The sequence below is a fragment of the Pantherophis guttatus genome, chromosome 3, assembly GCF_059756535.1.
Source record: "Pantherophis guttatus breed Tessera chromosome 3, ASM5975653v1, whole genome shotgun sequence".
Lineage (NCBI taxonomy): Eukaryota > Metazoa > Chordata > Lepidosauria > Squamata > Colubridae > Pantherophis > Pantherophis guttatus.
In genome coordinates this window covers 34,546,929-34,562,596 of record NC_142065.1, presented here as the reverse complement: position 1 = coordinate 34,562,596, position 15,668 = coordinate 34,546,929, and the positions used below count along the sequence as shown (strand labels likewise).

At 35.8% G+C, this 15,668-nt stretch overlaps 1 protein-coding gene and 1 long non-coding RNA gene across 4 annotated transcripts in view; one reads left to right on the top strand and one right to left on the bottom strand.

Annotated features, from left to right (window-relative positions):
• Positions 1 to 15,668, bottom strand: part of LOC132711237 (uncharacterized) — a 66,249-nt gene that overhangs the window by 37,041 nt on the left and 13,540 nt on the right. Inside the window, exon 3 of the long non-coding RNA XR_009622072.2 lies at positions 7,388 to 7,486. This is a non-coding gene — a long non-coding RNA (uncharacterized LOC132711237). The remainder of the gene's footprint in view (positions 1 to 7,387; positions 7,487 to 15,668) is intronic.
• Positions 12,146 to 15,668, top strand: part of TOX2 (TOX high mobility group box family member 2) — a 261,657-nt gene continuing 258,134 nt past the window's right edge. Inside the window, exon 1 of one of the 3 annotated variants that reach the window (XM_087889233.1) lies at positions 12,146 to 12,321. The gene's annotated coding sequence lies outside the window, so the exon portion shown is untranslated. Of the gene's footprint in view, positions 12,322 to 15,069; positions 15,150 to 15,668 lie in introns of those variants that run through there. The other 2 variants (XM_034414059.3, XM_034414055.3) reach the window with 2 other exon arrangements.

Sequence of the window (15,668 nt, the reverse complement as noted above, 5' to 3'; positions counted from 1 at the left end):
GCAACCCTAGTGCTCAACCACTAAGCCTAGCTCAGTCTAAAAACATGTCTAGTACTGCAAACAAGAACATTTTTTATTAAATCCAGGCATTGTGACTCAGGCACAAATTGGGAATATTGACAAAATTAGCTTAGTTTCTTAGGCCTAATTTTAAGGAAATCTTTCCTAATGGTGCCTTCTCCCAATGTATTGAATAAGAATTTAAATCTACCCCCATGGGAAACATATAAAACATATATTAAAGGATGAATTATTGCTCATGCATCATATATAAATAAGATTAAAAATAAAGGGAAAATAATTTGAAATATGAACTGAAATATTTATGGCTACAGATAGTTAGATGCCAATCTATTATTTTGTATAGAGAAATACAGAAAAAGAAGTATGAATTAAATACTTTATTAAAACAGCAAACAGAATTCATGCCAACATGTTTGTGACAGAGATACTGGGAAAATGGTTTTGGCTAATTGCCTAAAGCAAAAGAAAGTTAGGGCACTGATTCCAACTATTAGAGGTGAAAGAGATGAAATACATACATAACTTCAATGGGTATAAATTGACAATTTTTTAAAATTGCATTCAGAATTACATACCAAACCAGAGAATGTATCAAATGAAACCATAGAGGCTTTTAAAAAATAAAATTAACCTACCACGTTTATGTAATACACAAAAGTATTTTAATTTGCTCCACTACCTGAGGTTCAGATTAAACAGATAATTTTAAAAATGGCATGTGGTGAAACATCAAGAGTGGATCGGTTCCCTATTGGACGGTATAAAACATTTATAGATCTTTTGATTCCCAAACTCTGTCAATTGTATGATGGGATATTTGATAAGGGAATTTTATCAGTGGCATTTAATCAGACTTATATTACAGTTATACCAAAAACAGGTAAAGATCACACTCAGTGCGCCAATTATCATCCAATCTCATTGATCAATGTTGATGCAAAAATTTTAACAGCAGTGTTAGCAAATAGATTACAGCAAGTAATATGTTATTAAAAACTATCAAATCGGGTTTATAAAAACTAGGCAAGAAGCAGACATTTTAAAAAATGACAGTTATGTACATGTATTAGAAATGAACACACACACACACACACAAATAATATTTACATAAAGATAAGGAGACCCTGTGGCTTTTACTCTGCTAGTCATTGTTTACTATAGGTGCATCATGTGGCCAGTATGATGTTACAGAGCACTGTTACTTTCCCATCAAAGTGGTACCTATTTATCTACACTGATTTGCGTGCTTTCAAACTGCTAGATTGCCAGGAGCTGGGGCGAGGACAGGAGCTCACTCTTTCCTATAGTGTTTAGGTCTTAAACCTGGGCTGCCAGCTTTCCTTCTGACAAGCCCAGCATCCTAACCACTGAGCCATCATGCTGGCAATATTTACATAAATATATATAGAATTGTAACCGCTGAGCAATATATATATATATATATATATATATATATATATATATATATATATATATATATATATATATATATATATATATATATATATATATATATATATATATATATATATATATATAATTGTAACTATTAGTTGATACAATGGCATATTCTCCTTTGTTTCCTTTCCTTCTGTTGCATTTTTTTCAATTGTAAGCACTTTGCATGCAGTTGTCTTTGTATGTATTTGCATTATAACTGTCTTTGTGTTTTGTTTCTTCTTTACTTTTTGCAATACAGAGCAAAAAAGAATGAAATGGTATTAGTTCATGCAATGTACTGGAGCACAATTTAAGGGGCAGTAAATTCTGTCATACAGTTTATTTTCAGTGCATCAGTTGTGCAATGTATCTTAACATAACACTTCTTTGAAAGTAAAGCATTGTAAAACATTTGTCTTTGCTGGCATTATTTCACAATAGCTGGAGACTTTTGTTCTAGCTACCAGATGCTCATGAAATGTGTAGATGAACTTCAAATTATACAGATGAGCTCTGTGATGATGACCACATGAATATGTGTGGGTAATCAAAAATGCCATTTCTGAAGAATGAATTTTAGGGGAAGTAAGCACTATTTAAATTTAGTTAGCATTGCCTAATGCTATTTTCCCCTCATATCTAAAACATAGATTGGCCTAGAAACTTCAGATTTGTTTAATGCAAGAGCCCGTGAAATAATCTAGCGAAGAGGATGATGTACTGCTCAGAAATTATTCACATCAGAGTTAGAAATACAAGACTGCTAAAGCAAGAATCATTATTTCAGAGGAGCCTGTAGAACATTCTGCTCCACATAGTTGCAGAAAAAACAAATCCTCATAATGTTAAAAGTGTGCCATTTTCATCTATGCCCAACTGGAGATAATCATACCAAAGTATAACTACTAAAACTCTCATTGTAATGACCTTTAATTGGGCAAAACAGTGCATCATTGGGCAACAATTTTTGAACCAAGGTACTCTTCGAAGAGTACTTGGAAGCTTCAGCTACTTCAGAATGCAGCAGTGTGAACAATTCTGCACCACCCTAGACTTGCTCATGTGTCACATCTGAGAGTTGCATTGGCTGCCAATCTGCTTCCAGGTACAATTCAACATGCTGAAGCCCTGCATGATTTAGGCCAGATTATTTGAAGGACCTCCTCTCCCTTATTACATCTGTCTGACCTACCAGGAAAGGAAGGCGGGGCATATTATGGGTCCCATCAATTAAGGACTGCCATCTGGCGTGATCACAAAAAAGGCCTTCTTGGGGCTGGCCCTTTCTTTATGGAACATCATTCTCCATGGGGTATGGTTGGCCCCCACCCTGCTGCTTTTCCAAAAGGTCCTAAAACATGGCTTTGTCAGAAGGCCTGGAACCATAAATGGAAATGGAGCCGATCAAGTGGCTGATTTGCTTGTATTGTTGATGTCATGAGGAGAGGGATTTATTTTTTTAAATGTGTTTTATTATATAGTGGATCTTTACATTTTTTTTCAATGTTGTAAGCTGCCTGAAGTCACTATGTGTGAGTTAGGCAGTTATATAAATTTGCTGAATAGACAACCAATTTTTGAAACAAGCTACCTCAAGTGGGTTAAGTTATAGAATGTGTCCAAAATCTGGGCCCCATGATTCCTAAGAGAATGAAATTTGAGAAAGTTTTGGCTGCTTCAACACTAATGACTGTTGCTGCACTGCCTGGCTGCTGCTGTAGTCACATGATCTTCATTTTCAGAGTTCTCTGACAGTTTCTCAGCCAATCTGACAATCTCACTTCCTCTTCCATCCAGCAGCAATCACTTACTTGCCTGCTGGAAAGGAAAGGGAAAGAAAGGAAAGGAAAAGAAAAGAAAAGAAAAGAAGGAAGGAAGGAAGGAAGGAAGGAAGGAAGGAAGGAAGGAAGGAAGGAAGGAAGGAAGGAAGGAAGGATTTCTAATGCTCCCTGACAGCTTCCCACAAGAAAACTTAATGGGTAAACAGCAGGAAGACAGAAGTTGCTCCCACTACTTTTTTGCTCACCTGCAGCCATTTTGTATCTCTGATTATGTTTATGAAACAATGACCCAATGGGGCACAGGTTGTCTAGCTGTTACTATTATTACATATTATCTATGCATAGTTTACCAGATAGTTATCACTGGATTTGGTACTTTTGATATTAAATACGTCATAAAGATCTAGGTTACTTCAATATGATATGATTTTAATATGCGCTGTTCCAAATAATGCAATTTTTTTCGTAATTGATGGCTTGAGATTCTGTCCATTCCTAATGTGGCCAGAGGTTTTTTCAGAACTATTGTTATATAATTGTTGTTATTCAGCATATGTTTTATTAATCTGGGCTATACTGTAGAGGAAATAGCTATAAACAAATTAACATAAAAGCATTTTTTAAAGAAAATTTCCATGGTAATCTTAGGTAAAGCATTTTGGAATAGTTGTAGCTTAGTGATAAAGCAAATTAGTTCTCAAACTCAATCCTCAGCATTTTCAATAACAATAGCACTTAGCTAGAGTTGAGACAGTATTTCAGATTTCAGAGAACACTATCAGACTACTTTAACTCAGGAAAAGATGATTTGATATATTTCCTTTTGTTTTCTTTGGTCATGAGTACCAGATAGATTTGAATTATTGCCTTTTCAGAAGCTGGTCTACATCCCTGTTCTTTGAGCTACCTAATTGATTTGTACCTGTATTATTCTACTTCTGCTGTTCTCTTTTCAGCTATGATTGATCAAGACCTTTTCTTTCCTTTTTATAATGATTAGAATAATCATGGTAGTGGATCACACGAAGGAGCAAAGGGAGATTTTTTTTCCTTTGTCATTTAAAGGTAAACTTGGAGAGGTCATCCAGTTTACAGGTATCTTTAGGAGCTTCCATTGCCAAGCAACTGGGTGATGTTAAGGAAAAATATACCATGTGACTGTGTGGTACTGTCATGATCTGCTCCAAAGACATTTTTTAAACAAAGTTTCATTGCTTTGAATATTTTTAGGCTGTTCATTTTAGTAAAATTGTCTAGGTTTTTTTTTTATATCACTGGATTCAATGCTAACTTTTAATAATGTGTCCATATAAATGCATGGTTCACATTCAGAATTCTGTAAACCCAATTATCTGAATTGATATGACATACCATAGCACAAATTGATAACCATGACTAAGTGTGTAAAATGTGTTAGACTAAAATATGATTGGCTTATTTGTGATTCAGTATCTTGGACAAACTCAGTTAAATGATCCTGTAAGTCTTGTCTTGGATCTTCTTGACTCCCATAAACTATTCTATTTCATTATTTGTTTAAAATAATTTGATTTCGCTAGACAATAGAGAGAGACGATTCTTAACAGCAGTGGGTAGGAGCTCGTCATACCATGGATCACCAATCATTCTGAGATTTCTGTAATAATCATGGATGACATAGTTATATTTTTCTCAAATTTACAATAGAGATGCAAGTCAAATACATGCAATATATACAGGGAAGATTCCCCATTACATATTCCCCACATGCTTAGGGCTGTATACTTGCTTTTTATGCAAATGTTTATTATACAGTTGTTTCATCAGACAAGTTGGTTGTTGATTTGTCTCTTTCTAGGCATAATGAAATATAGTTGTTTTATCTTTGGAGCCATTTATGGCTTGAGATTTGAAGAACTAGTGTAGATATCAGAAACTGGCATCCTTGAGTTGCTTTTTAGGCTCCAATAAGGTCTGGTATCTTTCTCCAGAGTAATACCAGACAACATTTCAAATATTGTACAGTGCCCATAATGAACTATACTCTTGGGTACTAAGGAAAAACAATTATGTTTACAATCTGTCACACTGTCTAAATTCCAATATTATCAAGCAAAACACCAGAGGTTTTTAATGTAAAAAGAGAATAAGAACACTTAGAACCAGACTTGGTAAATCACTCAGAGAATTGATTGTTTCCATATACTATATCCATGACTAGATATAAATTTATCCATCACAAGCTTTTCTTAGGATTGCATGATTGTCTGAGATAGGACCAGTGATTACTTGGAAAAGGCACTCTGGAATCTATCACATAGATCAAAGGTGGACAAAATTTAAGCAATCAAGAAGGGGTGTAGTCAAAAATATTTTTTCCATTTTTTATTTTTAAGGGTAGAAACAGGAGAAAAATATTTCCCAGAAGGAAACCACATTCTAATCCATCCCAATCACTATTCCCAATTAGCCAAAACTATATGTTTGAAATTTCTATGTTTTTAAGATGCTGGGAATGAGGGCATTCAAAATGAAATGGGACTGATTGGCTTCTGGGAGGCATTTTACTCCTATAGATTAAATGATTGATTGATTATGTGCATCATAATGCTATCAACTACAAGTGACCACATAAGATTCTTTTCCCATGATGATCTATCTCTAATCTGGTCTTTCAAGCCTTCCAACGGTGTACTCACCATCACTATAACTGAGTTCCTCTATCTTGCAGCTGGTCACCATCTTCTTCTCTTTCTTTTCACTTTTCCCAGTGTTAGAGCTTTCCAAAGATTTAGATCTTTACATAATGTGTCCAAAGTAGGATAATTTTAATCTGGCCACTTTTGCCTTGAGTGAGGACTCTGCTGCATTGATTTGTTCAATGATCTATTTCTTTGTTTTATTGGCTATCCATGTATTATAAGAAGTCTTCTTCAACACCAAAGTTCAAAAGTATCAATAATCTTCCTATCCTGCTTCTTAAACTTAAACTTCCATTCAGTGTCATAGTGTCAGATGCCAACAATCAGACCCACACATGTAGAGTTCCAACTAGCTAATTTATTGTTCTCTGCAGATTACATAGTAATCCCTCAAAACTGGCAGCTTTCATCTGGAAACAAGCAGATAAGGCTTTAAGGCATTCAGAGTGGGTCAGACCTAACCCTCCTGTGTTTATGTGGTTAGTCCATGCTGATTCCTCGCTTGAGCGCTCCTCCGAACTTGGATGGTTGCACTCCAACATGAAGGGAGTACCATAGCTTGCATGATTTTGATATTTGTAGGTAGGGAGACATTACTGCATTTGAATATATTTTCCAAGGCCTTGATTGCTCTACCAAGTGCTAGTTTTGATTACTTTTTTTTTTTTTTACTATTGATGGCTGATGTTAAAAGGTAGATTCTTCCTTTCTTCTTGATTAATGTCGGTGCAAGCAACCAGAAGCATTTATGAATAGACTCTAACAGATATTTTATTGTTGTAATTTATATTACAAAAATCTTGCTGGACTGTCTGCCTTCCCTTGGGAAATGGTAGATATTGACCTAAGAGTTTGACCTGAGACATTTCTTCCCTCAAACCAATTCCAAGTTGTAGCCATTGATTCCATCACACTAGATTCTTGTATGGTGATGGAGCATAATAAACAAACAAACAAACAAATAAATTTTATAGTTTTATAAGTAATATTGCTTGATAGCCATTCTTCTGAGGGATTCCATAGGGACCTGAAGATTCTGTCTGTCTGTCTGTCTGTGTACCTCCCTCCCCGCCTATCTACGTACCTAATAAATATATTAAAAATCTCACCACAGCAGATTTTACACTGACTTGCAACAGTTCAAAATCAGGAATGATTGCTTATGTGGGTTAACACTAGGCTCAGAAAGTGAAAATAACCTTTCATAAATGATGAATGCCAAGTATCAAGGCAAACAGTAGTTGGCCAAGACTTGAAGGTAATCTTTAAATCCTTGACATCAAGTACATTCAAATATGAGAAATCACTCTTGCCAGATTTATGTGGGCTACAAGCAAAAACCAAACAACCTCTCAAACTTGAGGAAATAATATGGTTCAATGTATTTTATCTTTTCAACAAAGAACAAGTGATATGTCTGATAAAGTTTTGTAGACATTTCAGGATGAAAGTTATACTGACCGGTAAGGACCTTGAAAGTAGCCTTTGTATGAGTCTCATACACATTGGTCATGATCTAAGAGGCTCAGGAGATTGGTTTTCTGCATTCTTGCATTCAAACTGCAAAAAAAAAAAAATCTTTCAAGACAACTTTTCCTAGGTAACGTCTTCATATAATGAACTAAAATTCCCATAATTCCAAGCTAGCATATCTCTTTTTTGAATACAAAATAGGGAGATGGCATGGTGAGTTGCCGTAGGAGAAGAGCAGACAGAGTCAAGAGAGGACTCAGCCCAGAATCATTATGTGTCCATAAACACTCCAAGCCTAGCCCTCCCTTTGAATTCCATTAACTCTTATCTAGCATTAGTTTAGTGTTGACCTCAGTTGATCAGATTCTTGTGTATAGATTAGAGCAATAAATCTTCTGAACTAGAATTCACAAGCGATCCTGATTCTTTGTGCCTGAGAGTTGCTGTAAGAAAGAAAGCCACCCTCTTCAATATATCTATAGCTCACTTGTGTATCTTTAGACTATGGTTTTCTTTGTTCATTTGCCAGGTATTGTAATATTTCATCTTAGAATCATTGTTTACTTAAAAGAGTTGTCCTCAGTCCCAGAGCAACATGCAGCCAATTTTACAATTTGTATACTTCTGGCCAGGAGAAGAAAACAGAATGCCTTCTATTAAATCCACATGGCCAGTGGTCAGGGATTGTGAAAATCATACTCCCTCACAACTGGAGGAACATGATTGCTACTGTATCACTGACTATGCAATCCATCAACTAAAAGCTTTTTTTTTTAAAGCATGGATTGCATACTGGACATTACAATGATTATTTTTCAGAAAAAGAAAAAAACAAGGAAATATCATTATAACTCTATCAAATTAAACATTACATTATACATTATCCAAAGGATGAAGAAATTAAAATTAGACTGACATTGCAAGTTAATGTAAAAATTCATTTCAACATAAGAATTTAAGAAGAAATCTACTGAATCAGACCAAAAAGCTTACTGAATCTAGTTTAGCATTTTCTTTGTACCAGTGGCAAGTCAGATGATGCACAAAGTCCATCATCAAGATATGACTTATTTCTTTATATCTATTTCTGTATCAACATCCATATTATTTACCTATCTAGAAATTTGGAATACAGAACAGCTAGCAATCTAAAGTAAAACTGGGTGTGACATCTTGCAAGGTTTTGATAATTTGACAATTTATATTATTTCATTGTAGCATCTTCTATATTGTAGAATAATCTTCAACATCTCCTGAGTATGTGGTGGATAGTCTGGCACCCATGAGCATATCGTCAACACTTACATTAGTTATGGTATTACAGCTACACCACTATTATGGCTATATTGTAGGCAACCTCTATTTGTAACCTACTACAGACAAGAAACCAAATGTAAATGTAAACCTTTTTTTGTTTGGGTGTTGCAGTACATGGAATTATTGTGCATGCATCCGTGCCATATTGTTTGAGAGGATTTTCAGTGCAGTGTTTGCACTGGTGAAGAAAAATGTTATCTGAAATATTTATGTTCATCATTTTATATGTATGCAGTTGCCTCATTTCCTCTAATGAACTGCACCAGGTTGATTTATGCATCAGTAGTTTAGATTTTTGCTGATGACCTTTTCATATGTTCTGGAAATTTAGCCAGCTCTAGTGCATTATGTAATTTTTTTTTTCTTTTTGCAACACAGTATTGAAAAATTACCTGTTTTGAGCATTTGTGTGACAGAATGTGCTTGGGTGGTATTGGCTATAAGGAAGATCACCTATGAGAATGGTAGATTATGTAGTGATACAAATTTAGGGTTTTTTTCATCCTCGGATTTGCAATACTTCCACAGAGCCAAAAAGAATTGAGAGTAGCAGCAGTGACAGTAGTTGAGACTCATGAGGTTTGATGGAAAGTGAGTCCACAGCGAAAGATCCTGGCATCCCTCTCACAAGGGATAACTTTGAGGGCCTGGGAAAAATGCTGTCAGATGACAGCTGAGATGTTGTAAATGCTAGGAAAGGGGTTTTGGAATTGGGTGGGGGGGCTGTATAGTCTGGAGTATGAGTAGTAGAGGCTTGATATATAAAGGCCTCTGACTGTCATTGGCTTAACTGGTCATCTCTGGTGATGCCAGTCCATCTCATTAACTACTATACCAAACAGTCACCATTTCTTGGTATATATGTGTATGAGTGGGGGCAATACCTGCAACCTTGAAAGAAACTGAAAAGCCTTCAATTTTTCAGTCTTTCTAGGGAAGTTATTGAACTAGGGATGTAGTTATCAAGTATTCTACTACAGATAAATTATCTGGATCATTCCAGATAATCAGTCAGGTACCGCATGGGCAGAAATGGCATTGGTTGCAGTACTGGATGATCTTTGTTGGGATTTGGACTTAGGCAATGCTTCTAGTCTTTTAGGACAAGTTTTTTTTAAATAGAATTCTAATGGCAAAAGGTTTGAACAAACTACAAGGCAGCTAAAGATTTAATGAACATTGTGAGGTAAATGAAATTTGTTGCCAACGGATTGGTGAGAATAGAATAGAATAGAATAGAATAGAATAGAATAGAATAGAATAGAATAGAATAGAATAGAATAGAATAGAATAGAATAGAATAGAATAGAATAGAATTCTTTATTGGCCAAGTGTGATTGGACACACAAGGAATTTGTCTTTAGTGCATATGCCCTCAGTGTACATAAAAAGACAAGATACACTCATCAAGAATCACAGGGCACAACACCCAGTGACAGTCATATGGTACAATAAGCAATCAAATCATACTAGGAAACAATCAATATCAATATCAATATTGATCAATATCAAGCAACAAAGTTACAGTCATGCAGTCACAAGAGGGAGGAGATGGGCAACAGGAACAATGAGAAGACCAATAGCAATAGTAATGCAGCCTAATGTGAATAGTTTGACAGTGTTGAGGGAATTATTTTTTTTTAGCAGAGTGATGGCGTTCGGGGAAAAACTGTTCTTGTGTCTAGTTGTCTTGGTGTGCAGTGCTCTATAGTGTCATTTTGAGGGTAGGAGTTGAAACAGTTTATGTCCAGGATGTGAGAGGTCTGTAAATATTTTCACAGCCCTCTTTTTGACTCATGCAGTATTCAGGTCCTCAATGGAAGGCAGGTTGCTAGTAATTATTTTTTCTGCAGTTCTAATTATCCTCTGAAGTCTGTGTCTGTCTTGTTGGGTTGCAGAGTCAAACCAGACAGGTAGAGAGGTGCAGATGACAGACTCAATAATTCCTCTGGAGAATTGTATCAGCAGCTCCTTGGGCAGTTTGAGCTTTCTGAGTTGGCGCAGAAAGAACATTCTTTGTTGTGCTTTTTTGATGACGTTTTTGATGTTGGGTGTCCATTTTAGATCTTGTGATATGGTAGAACTTAGAAATTTGAAGGTCTCTATGTTGATTACTGTGTTGTCTAGTATTGTAAGAGGTGGTAGTATGGGAGGATTTCTCCTAACGTCCACCACCATTTCTACGGTTTTGAGTGTGTTCAGTTCCCAATTGTTCCAGTCGCACCACAAGGCTAGTTGTTCAACCTCCCATCTGTATGTGGATTCATCATTGTCTAGAATGAGACCAATCAATTGTATCATCTGCAAACTTCAGTAGTTTAACAGATAGATCATTTGAGATGCAGTCATTGGTCTATAAAGAGAAGAAAAGTGGAGAAAGCACACATCTTTGGTCCCCTGTGCTAATTGTACAGGTATCTGATGTGATTTTGCTTAGCTTTACCTGCTGCTTCCTGTCTGTTAGGAAGCTTGTGATCCACTTACAAGTGTGTTCAGGTGCCGCTAGCTGATTTAGTTTAGTTAGAAGAATGTCCGGTATAGATGGTATTGAATACTGAACTAAAGTCTACAAAGAGGACCCTTGCATAGGTCTTTGGAGATTCAAGATGTTGTAGGATGTAGTGCAGAGCCATATTAACAGCATCATCTGTTGATCTATTTGCTCGGTATGCAAATTGCAGGGGGGTCTAACAGCATATCCATTATGGTTTTCAAATGGGACAACACTAGCCTTTCAAAGGTTTTCATAACTACAGATGTTAGAGCAAGTTAGTCAGGAAGATCGAAGGGAGCAGGGTTGTTTTGCTCCCCCTCTTCCTTAGTCTATTCAAAATTCCTGCTCTTTTACCTCTTTTATGGTGTCTCCTGTGTTTGCTTTTGGTAATCCATAGCTCTGGGGAATTTGCTTCTTCCTGTGTTAGAATCTCCTCCGCGGTTTGTAAATACAGGGTGGTGGTGGTGGTGATGGTTGAGGTTATGGAGAAAGCTGCTCCTTAAAGAAACATTACTTAATTCTTAGCAGATGGTCTCATGAGTATGAAATCCATAGAGAAACACAAAGAATAATAAAAAATAAAAAAACCATTCGAGAGCATTTCACCGAGGCAGCCATCAGCAGCGCCATCTTGGAAAATAAGTGCATGAGAATATGGTCATTGAAGTGTGAGGTGTGTGGTTTCCTCTTATATAGGGGTGGCAAAACTTGAATTTGTTCCTTTGAACAGGCAGTGTTTTTTTCTGGCCAATAGTCTGGTTGAGTGCTTTTATTCAGCCCTCTTCTTTTTGCATTTGGGAGGAGATATTAACTCTGCCTCTTTGTTTTCTGAGGCCAGTGATTGTTGCCTCTCTTGGTTGCTAGGCAACACTTCCTACTGAATTCCCTCAGGTTGATGTTCCTCTTCATCTTCAATTCTAAGCTGTCCTTGACAAACATTTCCCACCAGTTAGGGTGGTGGTTGTCCCTTTGCAGAACCTCTGGGCTAATTGGTAGGCCCAGATCATATTATCCCAACATTTGTTCTCCATCTGTCCTAGATTATCTGTGCTGGAAGTCTTAGTACAGGATAAAATATTAAGGTGATATGAGAACATCTTCCCTCCAAATGGTTAGTGAAGGGTCTTTATGCTGGGGTAAGCAGGATGAATAGAGAGTCTTCAGTATAACATCTTACCTTCCCTTTTTACAATGTGCACTGCCAGGGACTGGCCGTGAATAGTTGCTTCGCTTATATTACAGTCAGACTATTGAAGGGTTATGTTTGTTTGTTTTAATCTCTTTAGCCGCCTAACTCATCATAGTGACTCTGGGAAGCTAACAACAGTTATCAACATAATGTACACCACAACAATAAACATACAATTGGCAAGTGAAATGAAACTAGAAATGATCGCCCTGAGTCCTTCGGGAGTAGGGCGGTATAGAAATCTAATAAATAATAATAATAATAATAATAATCCATTGATATATCTATCTTATGGATTTTGACTTTGTCAGAAGTTTTAATGGGGAAATTGAGCTACCTTGATAAGCAACTGAGACACTGCCTGGTTCTCGAGAATGAGGAAGGGCTGATTTTCCAAGCCTTCTGAACCTCAGCAACTTTAAGATAATCATAATCATAAGTTTATTTGTCAAGCATATATAAGATAACAGGTATAAGTATAAACATAATTTGAATACATGAAAAGAGTAAGTAAAAAGGAATATTAGGACAGGGATGGTAGGTACGCTGTTGCACTTATGCGTGCCCCTTACAGAATGCTCTTAGGAATGGAGTGAGGTCAACAATAGACAGTTTAAGGTTAAAATTTTGGGGGTTTGGGGAAGAAACTACAGTCAGGTAGTGCATTCCAGACATTGACCACTCTGTTACTGAAGTCATATTTTCTGCAATCGAGTTTGGAGCGGTTTACCTTGAGTTTGTATCTATTATTTGCTCATGTATTGTTGTGGTTGAAGTTGAAGTAGTCATTGAAGTAGGAAGGACATTGTGGCAGATAATTTTATGTACTATGCTTAGGTCAGACTGAACTTGTCATAGTTCTAAGTTGTCTAAGCCCAAAATTCTGGTGGCATAAGGTATTTTATTGCAGTTAGAGGAATGGAGGACTCTTCTCGTAAAATATCTCTGGACTCTCTCAATTGTATTTATGTCTGATATGCAGTGTGGGTTCTAGACAGATGAGCTGTATTCAAGAATTGGTCTAGCAAATGTTTTGTATGCTCTAGTTAGTAGTACAACATTACCAGAGAAGCAGCTACGTAAGATTAGGTTAACAACTCTTAATGCCTTTTTGTCAATGTTGTTAACAGTAGGCTCTGGCACTTAGATCTTTAGAAATGAGTACTCCAAGGTGACAGAGTGAGGGTCATCTACAAGGTCATGTCCATCTAATTTGTATTTTGTGTTTTGATTTTTTTTTTTTTGCCAATGTTCAAGACAGAGCATTTGTTGGTTGATATTTGAATTGCCACTTGTTAGAACAATCTGACACATAGTCAAGGTCTTTTTGAAGGGTAGTTGCATTGTCGGTGGTGTTGAATAGTTTAATATCATCAGTGAAGAGAACACAGTTGCTTTTAATATGATCACAAAGGTCATTTATGTAAAGTATGAAGCGTTTTGGACCTAAAACACTGCCTTGGGGAACACTGCTATTAACATGTACGGATTTGATAGAGCGCTTTGATAGGTGGACTTTAACTCCCAGAATTCCCCAGGCAGCATGAGAGCTGAAGTCTACATATAAAAGTTGTTGAGGCTGAGAAACACTGGTATAGTTCATATTGACTAACCAGGAGGAATAGTCTGGAGCTGTTAAGAGCTCCCTCTGCCTGACTTTATTTCAAGTATTAGTGAAAGATCAGTTTGCTAGTTGGCTAGTCTGAGGCTTCCAGTCAGGCTAGAAATGCCCTAAGAGAAACAAGTAGAAGGTAAGCCTGCAGTACTCCTTTGCTATTCTCTTGAAGTTGCTAGCAAACAGTTACCTTTCCCCTTAAGATTGACTTTTTTTTTTATCTTATTGTGTTTAAGTGGAAAGGGTGGTTAGATGGCCAAATGCAGTGTACAAGCCTAGGTATCATTAAATACAATCAAGGTACATGTTTTTGGTAGAGTCTCTATTTGCGTGAGAAATCTCACATGCAGAAGCTATAATTTGTAGAATTCCTAGCCGCATGGCTAAAATCTACAAACTGCAATCCCAACAAGCACGGAGACAAAATTGAGTAACTTTCTGTTAAAATTACATTTTAAATGTTATGTATTTTTTTTTAAAAAAAAGACAGAAAAACATAAATAATTCATTACATTTTGGTTCTTTAATGTGTTCAAATGCATCATATATTAAATTTAAAAGCTGTTATTACTATAATGTTATAGTCATTGTAATGTTTTCAGGGCTTTTTTATTTCGGCTCAATGTTTGTTTTTAAAGAACTCTCTATCAGCTTGGAATCTGTTTGCCTTATGCTCTGGAGAATTTATCCCAGATCCTTTTACAATGGATTGTAAAAAGTGTGGAATTAATGAAGACTTAGAAGATGTTTTTAAAAGTAAAATCACAAGCTTCAGGAGATATTAAAACGTACTTCATGCAAATGTCAGGATTATTTTCATTTTATATAAGAAACTATTTACACCATTATTTATGCTAAGAAAAGAATCAGCCAAAAAATATAGAAGTTGGAATATACAACTTGTTTCATTGCACTAAAAGGATTTAAAGACATATGTTCTAGTGCTTTTCTTTCAGAGCTCTGTTACTGAAGCAGACTTATTTTCTGTATGATTATCTTGTTTATTGCTTCCCATTAAAGTAATTCCTTTCTTCTGTTGGTTTTGTTTAGATGCATTTGAAAGATAATGCTTGGATCAGACTCTTCATTTTTTTATAGCAATTCACAATACAATCTTATACTTGTCTACTCAGAAGTAAGTTAACATTGCATTGTGTAAAATTTCACATATCACAAGATAGATGCTTTTTCTGACAGTCAGATTAATCAAATATAAAGAAAGATACAATGTAAAAGAATTCTAAAAACTATTGGCCATCAAATCCTTAATGTAAATAGTATTAACAAAAATGTAATACACTTAGTGGACACTTATGATTTGTTGTTGCTAGGTTTTGCAGTCATCTGATGGTACACTTTGCAACAGTATTGTTTAGCAATGGAAATTTATTGGTTAAATTCCAGTTATTTATTTATTTTGGAATTCCAGTCCAATTACTATTGTTTAGTGAGGATTGTCTTGTAAATCCTTTTAAAAATATTTTTAAAGTTTCATTTGAAAAGATTTGCATTGATTTTTATGAAGCTTAGCTATAAATTTTATCCCTTTATAAGAGATGTTTGGGGGAAAAATGCTACACACGTTGATGCTTTTTCTTTACTGTATTATGGAAGTCAGCTTTTTGAAATCTTGCTTATAACATGGTTATTAACA